Raw genomic sequence first — 11,963 nt, 5'->3', positions numbered from 1 at the left:
TGATTAGTCCTTCATGTGTTCACCAAATTGGTAACAAGATTGCAGATATTCTAGTCGACGAGGGATGAAAATCACAAGCCACTTCAATTTCTTCCTCTTGGCACTTGCTTCCTGATTCCCTTATAAAACACAGTTACCTAGAGTTAACATAGAAGGAGTCTTCTTCCCAAGAAGGGTTATTTGGATTAGGATGGGTGGGGTGCACATTATGGCCATCCAAATAGGTATTAAATAGGGTGGGTGTGTCAAAGCATCAACCCCAAGACAATCATGATCTTAATTGCTCCTACATGATATTGTATGGCATTGATGATAGAGGTAATTCATTACATTGTTGGTTTAATGAATGATCCTAAGTGGAGATCCAATAGATCTTGGTGGGAAATCTTATTTTTTCCCCAATCAATTGATGATTCAATCTATCCAAGCCTTCCCATGTGCATTGGTCATTTCCGGAGGTACAAGGCTTGTTGGTTTCCAAATTGTCCCAATGAGAGAACAATTTAGAAAGACATTCACAGAGGATCTATAGATCCTCTTGCAGTAGGATGGAGACTCGCCCTCTCCACCCATAGGGGTATTCCCTATATTTAGTATTAATATATTTTTTATAGTAGCAAATAGATGAATCCAAATTATAGATAAGGGACGTAAGATGGAAGGTGAATATTTAATAATATGGAGGAGACCATAAAGTGTTAAAAATAAGGTCGGATAATCAAGGTCTACAATCATAAGTGCCTTTATTCTTGCCACATAGATATTCACAAGTTAGTGAATGAAATATATAGAAAAAAATTGTGTCTAAGAAATATCATGATTATTTGTTAGCACAAAGGAAAACAAGCTACTAAATACCAAGTAACATTATATATTTTTCTTGATATAAAATAAGAAGAAAAAACATTAGAACACATTAGATACTAAGTAGTATAATGTATTTGCCTTAGCAATCAAATAAGATGAGAATATATATAAACGCTTTAAAGATTAAGTAATAGCATGCATTAGCCTTAGTATTAAATAAAGGAAAATAAATAGAAACATTCCAAATGCTAACTAATAGCATATATTGGACTTAGTATAAAAGGAAAACACATTAAAACATATTAGGTACCAACCAGTAGCACACATTTTCCCAGGTACCTAATAAGAGGAAAATACATTAAGTTAAACAAACAAACCTATGACATGCATGAAAAACATAAATAAACCATGAAATTTAATGGCTCACAAAAAATGCAAATTTTTATAACATGGATAATTTGAGAAACAAATTATTTATGTTTAATGAGCGATACAATATACCATTTCTTATTTAAAAATTCAAAAATAAATCATTTCTAAAAACCCTAAATCATCAAATCATTATGTTATTCATTATTCAAGAACTCTAATCTTTAGGACATACCAGTGATAATATATATCAGACTCATAAAAAGATCAAAGAAAGGTAAATTCTAAAAAATTCTAATTTATTAAATGATGTTCAAGGTAGTGAGTGAGGAAAAGGTAATGAAGCTCTTGTCAATATTAAAATTACTCATGATTGTAACTCAATATTGTAAAACTATACAGTTATATAGAAGTAAGAAAAATATTCAGGATACATACTAAGAATTTATAATCACAAACCAAGATTAATAGAATCTATGTGGTAGAGACAACTTAGTAGGTTGGCCATAATCTACACCATTAAAGTTTTTTTCCACAACATTTCATTTGCACGATCTCCTTTCTTCTGCATAAAAACATCACCTATTTTAATAGTTCATAGCATTTTTATCTTCATGGAAGTTGGTTTTTTATTTGGTTTCTATAACTTCCAAAATAAACCCTAACATTAATATTAATCATAATAATATTTTCTCCTTGAATCCACCGAGTTTAATAAAATAAATAATCTCATAGATGAATTGTTTATGCTCAAATCTTTAATCCGTGTGAATTTATTTTTCTACATCATAAATGAAACATGGGAATTAGCTTTTATAAAAGTCGCCTAATGGTTTATAAAAAAAACTACAATAAATATGTTCTTACCTTGTCTTATTAATGTATTTTCAGAACAAGCAGAAGTAAAATGATTTGGTTAAAAACATTATTTACATAACTTATGAAATAATCATTTTATTATGAAATAATCATTTTATTGATTTAATTTCCTTCGAGAAACCTTGGTAAAACTTTCTCAAACTATAGGAAAACCTTAATTCATGAAATGTTTTTCACGTGGGTGAATTCATTTTCGAAATAAGAAAAATAAATAGTGAAGGAATCCACACTAAGAAATTTTAACATCATTCACAAAAATTCTTTACAATGTTCCATAAATTTCAAAGGTAATAAAGGATAGCTTATAATGATATAATATGAGAAATACGTTCATGATTTAACCCTTTGCTCTCTCCAAATGAGATTTGTATTACCTTTGTTATCAAATTGATTCCTCATATGCCTCTTTAATTAATATTTATAAGGTATGATAAATGGGTTTTAAACTTTATGAGACATGCTTTAACCATATATATGTCCATCAGATGGTAAGGGGAAAGAGAAATTCATTTTAGGTTGGGTATATGATGGGATCCAACAACTGATATTGATCATTGATCATGCCAGAGGGCCCTCATTTAATATCGGGTGGATACATGTTTGTTAATTAATTCTATTGTTTTCCCTGGTGGTGCTTATACATATGTGTGAAGTAAAGCATCACATGAATCGAATAAGTCATGATATGTATGTTTATTTAATAGCATTTGCATAAGGTTTTAATAAAATACTTTTAAAAATAACTTTTGTTTTGATTTTAATTCAATATGATTTCATGCATGACAATGTAATAATATCTTATTGGATTTATATAAAATGTTTTCCAAAACTTTATACTTGTACACAGTCTCTATTCCATGCATATCAACTGTAAATAAATGGTAAAACAGTGTAAAATTCTTTTGAAATATGAGTCTTGCTATGCATGTTGCTAAATAATATTAATCACCCATAGAATTGGAGGATACAATCAGTTGCGATAGGAAGATGAACAATGAAGTATAAAAAAATTATTTACGCGCTGATGTAATAATGTTATTTACGCGTTGAAATGAAATCTCGTAAAAAAAAATTAAAATCTTTGCAGTATGTATCAAATTCTCTATATCGGCTTATGAATAGTGAGAGATATATTTCTAAAGATGGCATTCGATGAGATTGGAGGGTCAATGTTGTTTATGATTGATAGGTGAAATTAATATTGGATGGGAGAATTTGGGATCATGAATCCCTTCCTAATATCCGATAGGGTTTCACATGTGTGGAGTGAACCCTTGCATGAATAATATTTCATAAATTATTTACAAAATGACTTTCATTAAATTCTATGGAATGTATGGTTTTCAATAAATGTCAAGAAGTGGGTGTTTTTTGTTCTTTAGTTTCACTAGTGGATTTTTAAGTACTCACTTCCATATATTATATCGTAATTCACCCATATTAACCAGTGTAAAAATGTATTATCTAGAAACGTTAGCTCTCCTAAATATATGGGCATGATATTTTTTTTGGTATGAGAAGCAATTTATTAGTATATCTTTATCATTTAATTTCCCTTTTTCTTTTTTTTGTGTGAGAGATTCCCCCTCTTTTATGAACACCATATTTATGATTATGGTGGTTAATCATGTTCAGTTATATATTTTATCAGCATATCTAGTTATGGGTTTTAATCATTTAATTATTGCATGTATGTATATTTTTTTATATGTGATTAATAACATTAAAATAATAATATTGTGCACATATATTCTTATTAATATGTGACATTATTTGTTTACATCATCAATGTCACTTTTTATGGTTGATGGTTTGTTTGAATTTATTTGTTGATTAATATTTTTTCTCTGATTAGGGATGAATTATATAGATGGTTAGTGTGTCAAATGTGAACTTAGGGGGCTGGGTAAGACTAGCGGAAACAGTATAAAGTTTTATGCGAGAAAGGTGTTATGGAAGTGTCTTGTGTGTTTCTTTGAAGAGGGTTGGATTGAGCTACAACTAGGCTCTCACCTTACAAAGTGCCACCACCTTACACATGAACATAATGGATTGAAACCTATAAGAGGAATCACATCAAGATTTATGGTCACTCATGGTAGGTTTTAGTTCTTTCCAGTTGATTATGCTTCAAGTAATGAGATTGGTTTCCTTCATGTCTCTTTCTATTTCAAATATTTTACTCTATAATATTTTGAGCTCTATTGTGTGGATGTCAACCCTTTCTACTATTTCCTTTTTTTATCTCACAAGTTTTGCTAACTAGGTTGGAATTTTTCCTCACTCTCTCCTCTGTCCACAAAAATGGTTTCACTATTCTTTCCTCCTTGGGCTTCTGATATGACCTAAACTCATACGAAATTCTAGTGTATCACCCTCTCCTTTGGCTTGCATTGTTCGACTCATTTATTTCATCACCATCCTTCCTGTATCCAATCCCCCATTGTATCTTGCTCAACGATGCTCTTTCACCCCAACCAAATGAGACATATCAATCTCTACATCACCATGCCCCATTAATGGGCCTAGGTTTAATGCAATGCAACTTATTAAAGATAGTAGGGAGGCTCTCACACCCAAAAATTTGTGGAAATCCTTGTAGATTCAAACTTCTTATGTAGTTTACTAAAACAAAAGACTTGAATCTACTCTACTCATCAGCGGAAACAATTAAACGATCGAGAAACAACAACATAAACATGAGGCAAGATTCAATCACATATGCTCATATATTTATCTAAGGGGAAATATTGCTAGTCAAAACCCCTTGCTATCTCCATAGTGCATTAGATCATAAAATAGAGAAGAAATACAATGCTTGCTCAGCCTGAACAGTCCCTTCGCAAGTATAATCTATCTCACTGCCTCACAAGCTGAATGTGGCGAATATTTAGCCAATAATGTTGCTTGCCAATATCCTTTTTCCTTGCATTGTTTCATTGGGAATTATCCCCCTATTAAATAGGAAATTCCTCATTCAAAATTGTGCAATCACTATAGGCCCTTCTCTGACTGCATGCACCACCTGTACAACGTGAAAAATTATACTATTTATATTACACTGCCCTTGAACTACAATCTCAAATCAGTGACTCGTATTTCATGCATGCATGAGTTAATTGTCATTGATTTATTAGTTAATTGGTTGAACACTGAAGTTGCACCCCACTACTAGACCTCCTACTAGTTCCTCCAATAGGTGGAACTAGTTTAAATGTCATTAACTCAGTTTATCTGAATTAAATTATTACAAATCAAATTAAACTCAACATGGGCTCATAAAATTTAGGAACCACTCTATATTAATCAAGTTAGGTCCTCAACTCCAACTAACTGAGCCAACTGAGTGAAGCTAACGTAGTTAACTCGCACAAGTTTCCTTGTGATGTGGAATTACAATTTTCTCCTAATTTAATTCAAGGCAAAATCAAATCAAGATTTTCTTATTGCCATTTTCAACATCCCATCTCAATAAGAAAGGGATTCACATCTACCCTGATCCAACACCTTTGGAATGTATTTCTTGCCATAGTTCTCATTGCTTTTGTTTCTACTGCAACATTTGCAACTAAAGAGAATCAAATAAATAAATAACAATAACAATTGAATCAATTTGCTACTGTCTACTACGAAAAATGTGATGTTGCTAAATCTGTTATTGAGCCTCTTGCTCTGATGTCAACACTACTCTGCACTCCTTAGTATTTGATTGAGACTGGTCCTCCTACTACAAAATATTGTGAGCCCTCGTAGCAAGGTAATGATCCATGAGAAAAATACCTCAATGGACCCTATCCAAAATTTTGCAACTCTTTGACTAAGGATCTACATCGCTTCACCTCATTGCTGGAGGTATAGCTTCATGTGTTCCTTATTCTCACTTGGATCAAGCTCTCCTCCTACTGGAGGTCTCTGACTAGTCCTTGTCATCATCATCCTCCTTGTTAGCCCAACTACCAACTGGCAGAGGATTTCTCTTGAGATTAATTCATGAGTCCCTCTCAACCACAACATCTCTAATCCCTACATTTCTCCTCAAGGTTGTGAATGAATCTTCCTCTAATGTGTAGAGGCTCTCGATCATGACACCAACTTTCTTGATTTGAGATGAAGAAAAGTTCTTGAGGTAGGGCTTTCCATCTCTGAAGACTACCTCATACCCTTTGTCTTCAATCCTCAGTTTCTTCATCATTTCATGTTTCTTGGCTTCATTTCTCTTACTGAATATCTCATTGAGAGTCTTCCAAATAGAAAAGGGAGTCTCTTTTTTGTGTACTTTCAAGAGTATGTGGCCTCTCACACCCTCCAAGATTATCCTCCTAGCTCTAGCTACACACTACTTCCAATCTCCTAGATTATGAGCATCAACTGTTGTCGGTTTTTGGATATCATTATGAATGAATTCATTCAACCCATTGTTTTCCAGTACTACCTCCATGTGGTCCTTCCAAGCAACATAATTCTAGCTTCCCTCAAGGGCAGACTTAAGTCTTAGTCCATAAAAATCCATCTTGCTAGCTCTGAAGAAATGATCCTGCAAGTTCGATCCTCCTGCAATAACAAGTTTGAAATCTCTTCTCTATTGTGAAACTTGCTCTATAGTGATTATAGCTTTGATACCATGTAGAAATTCCTTGTAGATCTAAACTTCTTATGTAATTTGCTAAAAATAAGACTTGTATCTACTCTACTCATCATTGAAAACAATTAAACGATCGAGAAATAACAACATAAACATGAGACAAGATTCAATCACATATGCTCAGAGATTTTTATAAGGGGAAAGCTTGATGCTAAAAACCCGCTCTTATTTGTATATTTCATTAGATCATAAAATTGAGAATAAATATAATGTTTGTTCAGCTTCAAAATATCTGCACAAGTATAATCTATCTCAATACCTCACAAGCTAAATCTGGCCAACACTTAGTCAATTCCGTTTTCCGCCAAGCTCCTTTTTCCTTGCATTATTTCCTTGGGAATTAGCCCCTATTAAATAGCAAATTCCTCATTCAGAACTGTGTAATCCCTATAGGCCCTTCACTAACTGCATGCACCACTTGTACAATTCAGAAAATTATACAATTGATATTGCAATTCCCTTGACCTCCAATCTCAATTGGGTAACTTATATTTCATGCATGCATGAGTAAATTATCATTGATCTATCGGTTAACTCTATTTATCTGAATTAAATTATTACAACTCAAATTAAACCCAACCTAGGCTCTTAAAATTTAGGAACCACTCTATATTACTCAAGTTACGCCCTTAACTCGAATTAACTAAGCCAACTAAGTGAATCTAACTTAGTTAACTCATACAAGTTGGCTTGTGATGTGGAATTACAATTTTCTCCTAATTTAATACAAGGAAAAATAAAATTAGGATTTTCTTATTGCCTTTTTCAACACTCTCTCTCCATAAGAAAGGGATTCACATCTACCCAAATTCAACACCTTTGGAATGTTTTTCTTTCTACTGCAACATTTGCAACTGAAGAGCATCAAATAAATAAATTAAAATAGTCACTGAATCAATCTGCAACTGTCTACTCGGAAAACTATGTTGTTGCTAACTTTGTCACTGAGCCTCTTGACCTGATGTGAACACTTCTTTGCACTCCTCAATATTTGATTGAGACTAATCCTCCTACTAAATATTGTGAGCTGTCATAGTAAGGTAATGATCCATGACAAAAATACCTGAATGGACCCTACACAAATTTCTCCAACTCTTGGACTAAGGATCTACATCGTTTCACCTCACTCTTGGAGGTATAGCTTCATGTAATCCTTCTTCCCATTTGTATCCAAATCTTCGCCCACTGGAGGTATCTGAATGGTCCTTTTAATCATCATATTCCCAGTTAGTCGAACTATCAACTGGCTGAGGCTTTCTCTTGAGATTAAATCATAGTCCCTCTCAACCACAACATCTCTAATACCTGCCTTTATCCTCAAGTTTGTGCATGCATCTTCCTCTAATGTGTAGAGGTCCATGATCATGACATCAAATTACTTGATTTGAGATGAAGAAAGATTCCTGAGGTAGGCCTTCCCATCTTTGAAGACTGCCTCTGATCTAGGTAGATGTTCGTGGCCACCCACCTATCCCACTTGGACCCCGACAACTGTCTCTGTCGGTTTTTCAATTTCCTTAATTGTAGTACAATTTACTATTTTTAGCATTTTTTGGGTCCTGAACTTCTAGAGCCATTTTGAGGCCCTAAACAATGTTTTTTGGGAAAACTGGGAGCAACATGGGGCCATGGATTGATGTTTCTCATCCCAAACTTGTAGTCCTTGGATAAATCTTTCTAACAAGGTATTGTGCGTGTCAAACAGAGATTGTATGCCAAACTTACGACCCTGGGAAGTTGACGTACCAATTTACCCAGAACGGGGCCCATAGTTTGGTGTTTCATCTTGTAGGGTTAGGTTTTTGGATGTTTAGGGTTTTCCATTGTTTCTTAACAATAAATAGGCCTTTGAGCCTCATTTTAAGACAATTCAGAGGCATGTAGCCACCACATATCTTCTCAGAGATAAGATACCATTGCCCTAGCTGGTTTATTTCCATTTCTGTTTGTAAGAATGTTCTAGTATTTCACATTAATGAAATGAAGTAAATTTCTACTGCATCTCTATATTTATGGTTATATCTGTAATTTGTTGCGTTCCTGTTTAAATCCAGATCATTGGTATCAAAGCGGTCTGCTTTTTCTCTATTTTTCTTTGCATGTCCCCATCGAGGTCGGGATATAAGGAGTTAGGGCTTGAATTGGTCGAACCTTTACAAGACTAGCCTCACAAATCCTGACGGCCTCCCATGGCAGATGAAAAGAAAGACAAGGGGGTAGGAGATCCTATCAAAATCTTTCTCTAAGAAACCCTCAAGCAACAAAGGAACGCGATGATGGAAAGCTTTGCCCAGATCCTTCAGTGGCTACCTAGGGGTGACGCATCTACTTCCAATAGCTACACCACACCCTTTAAGGTACAAGTTAACTTTGAAATCCCCATATTTGAGGGTCAAATAGACACAAATGCCATAGATGAATGGTTAAATCTGCTAGAAGATTATTTTTCTATTCATGATTTTTCCAGCTGGGAAAAGATAACTTTTCAACTTCTCAAAGTTGTCCCCCATGTCAAAGACTAGTGGGAAACCTACTATGAGCAAAAGGATGAAAGTACAGGCTCACTATTTTTAGTTGCACCCACTTGGAATGCATTCCGGGATGCCATCAAGGAGTAGTACTACCCTGTCAAGAGATATGAGGAAAAATACATCAAGTGGACCATGCTACGGCAGGGAAGGGACCAAGATGTGCTGGAGTTCACGAATATTTTTCATACTCTTCATACAAAGTTGGGTATCAAGGATTCTGAGCTGCATTTGGTACTCAAATATCGTGGTTGCCTTCACAGGTACATCTAGGATGAGATGGAGTTCCTAAACATCTCCTCACTCAGCACAACATACTGATACACTGTCAAGATCAAGCAAAAGTTTAAACAAAAGAAGTGAGACTTTGGATCTTTGAATTCGAAGAAAAAAGGACAAAGCTAAGGCGGGGTGACCCAAAACAACTCGTCGAAGCCACAAGAAAATAACAACACCAAGAAGTCAAATAAGGACATAGGAAAGTGGTGTGAGTTCCATAAGAACCCTACTCATAACACAAATGAGTGTCAGCCCAAGCAGTCTCTACTGGTTGAGTTGAAGCCTTCAGAATCTAATGCATGTTCCAACCCTAAGTTAGAACTCGACAAGGGGAATGAAAAAGGGAAGCAAATCATTGTTCCAGAGCCTAATGCCATTATTGCCACCACCAAGGTCCAAAAGAATGATCTCGAAGATCCAGAGGAGGCGGGGCGTCTTTTCCACTCACAATTGTGAGTGAAGGGTTCTCTGTTGCAATTCATTTTCGACAGTGGCAGCCAAAAGAACCTCATTTCAGCATAGGTCGTGAAGTGGTTGGGATTACCGACTACACCACACCTGCAGTCATATAGTACTAGGTGGCTTCACCAAGGATGATATCTCTGAGTCTGCCAGCAATGTCGCCTTCCCTACAGCATCAAGCCCTTCACAGATGAGTTATTTTGTGATGTTGCACCTCTTGATGTTTGTGATGTATTATTAGGCCAACCATACTTGTGGAGGTGACATGTTGTGTATGAGTCAAGGCCTCACGCTGTTATTATTTCTTTGGGTAATTCATTATATAGGATACCGGAGGTAGCCCCACCTATCGCCACCTATTTGAACTCTGCTAAGAAATGAAGCAAGATCATCTCCCAGATTAGGAAATTTATTTTTTGTCTAGTTCGCTCCCAAAGTAAGGGGAAGATCATCGCCACATCCACGGCCCCTGGGAAGGGTTCCTCCACACAGCAGAAACAGTTGGATATGATCATGAAAGAATACATGGACATCTTCTCCTCACCCACATGGGTACCGTTGCACTGTCAGGTCAAGCATTTGTATGGTCTAACTTCCGAAGCACCTCTACCCAATGGGTCGATCTATCGCTACTCCATTATGGAAAATTCCAAGTACAAGCAGCGACATGATCAAAATCGAGTGCCACACAAGTTTCAGGTGGGTGACAAAGTCTGGTTGCATTTGCATAAAGAACACCCTACAAGAGCCCATCAGAAGCTCAGACCACTCTGATATGGTCCTTACACCAGTACCAAGGATGTGGGGAACAATGCTTTGGAGCACAACATTCCCCCGTTCCTTCGCTTGCATCGAGTGTTCAGTGTGGACCACCCTTGACCAAGCTTCCCACCATTACTAGACGTATAAGGGGTTGCATAACAGCTCACCAGGGACCAAGTTCAGCAGAAGTTTCCTCATATCATGGAGGAACTCAACAAAATGGGGACCATTTCTTCCCAAGGGGGTAGGAATGATCCTGGTGGATGTTGGTGGCCACCCACCTATCCCACTTGGACCCCCACAACTGTCTCTTTTAGTTTTTCAACTTCCTTAATTGTAGTACAATTTAGTATTTTTAGCAATGTTTCGGGTCCTGAACTTCTGGAGTCGTTTTGAGGCCCTAAATGATGTTTTTTCGGAAATCTGAGAGCAACATGGGGCCATGGAGTAATTTTTCTCAACCCAAAGTTGTAGTCCTCAGATAGATCTTTCTAGTGAGGTATTTTGCATGTCAAACGAAGATCATATGCCAAAGTTATGTCCCCGAGAAGTTGATTTACTAATTTACCCAAAACGAGGCCCATAGTTTGGCGCTTCATCTCGTAGGGTTAGTTTTTTGGATGTTTATGGTTTTCCATTCTTTCTAAACAGTAAATAGGCCTTTGAGCCTCATTGTAAGACAGTTCAGAGGCATGTAGCCACCACATCTCTTCTCAGAGATAAGTTACCATCGCCCTAGCTGGTTTATTTCCATTTCTGTTTGTAAGCATATTCCAATATTTTACATTAACGAAATGAAGTATTATTTATGTTGCATCTCTATATTTATGGTTATATCTATAATTTGTTGCGTTCGTGTTTAAATCCAGATCAACCTCATACCCTTTGTCTTCAATCCTCAATTTCTTCATCAGTTCAACTTTCTTGGCTTCATTTCTATTACCGAATAGCTCATTGATAGTCTTCCACATAGAAAGGGAGTCTCTTTCCCATTTACTTTCTAGACTATGTGGTATGTCACACCCTCTAGGATTATCCTCCTAGCTCTAGCTACACACTTCTTCCAATCTCCTAGATTCTGAGCATAAACTTTTATCAATTTCTCGATATCATTATCACTTAATTCCTTCAACCGATTACCTTCAAGTGTTACCTCCATGATGCCCTTCCAGGAAACATAATCAGAGTTTCCATCAAGGGCATACTTGAGTCTCAGTCCATAGAAATTCATCTTG

Source organism: Pinus tabuliformis, chromosome 9 (assembly GCF_031772625.1).
Source record: "Pinus tabuliformis cultivar Carrire ecotype Pingquan chromosome 9, CPIR1, whole genome shotgun sequence".
NCBI lineage: Eukaryota > Viridiplantae > Streptophyta > Pinopsida > Pinales > Pinaceae > Pinus > Pinus tabuliformis.
Note: the sequence above shows the minus strand (reverse complement) of the source record.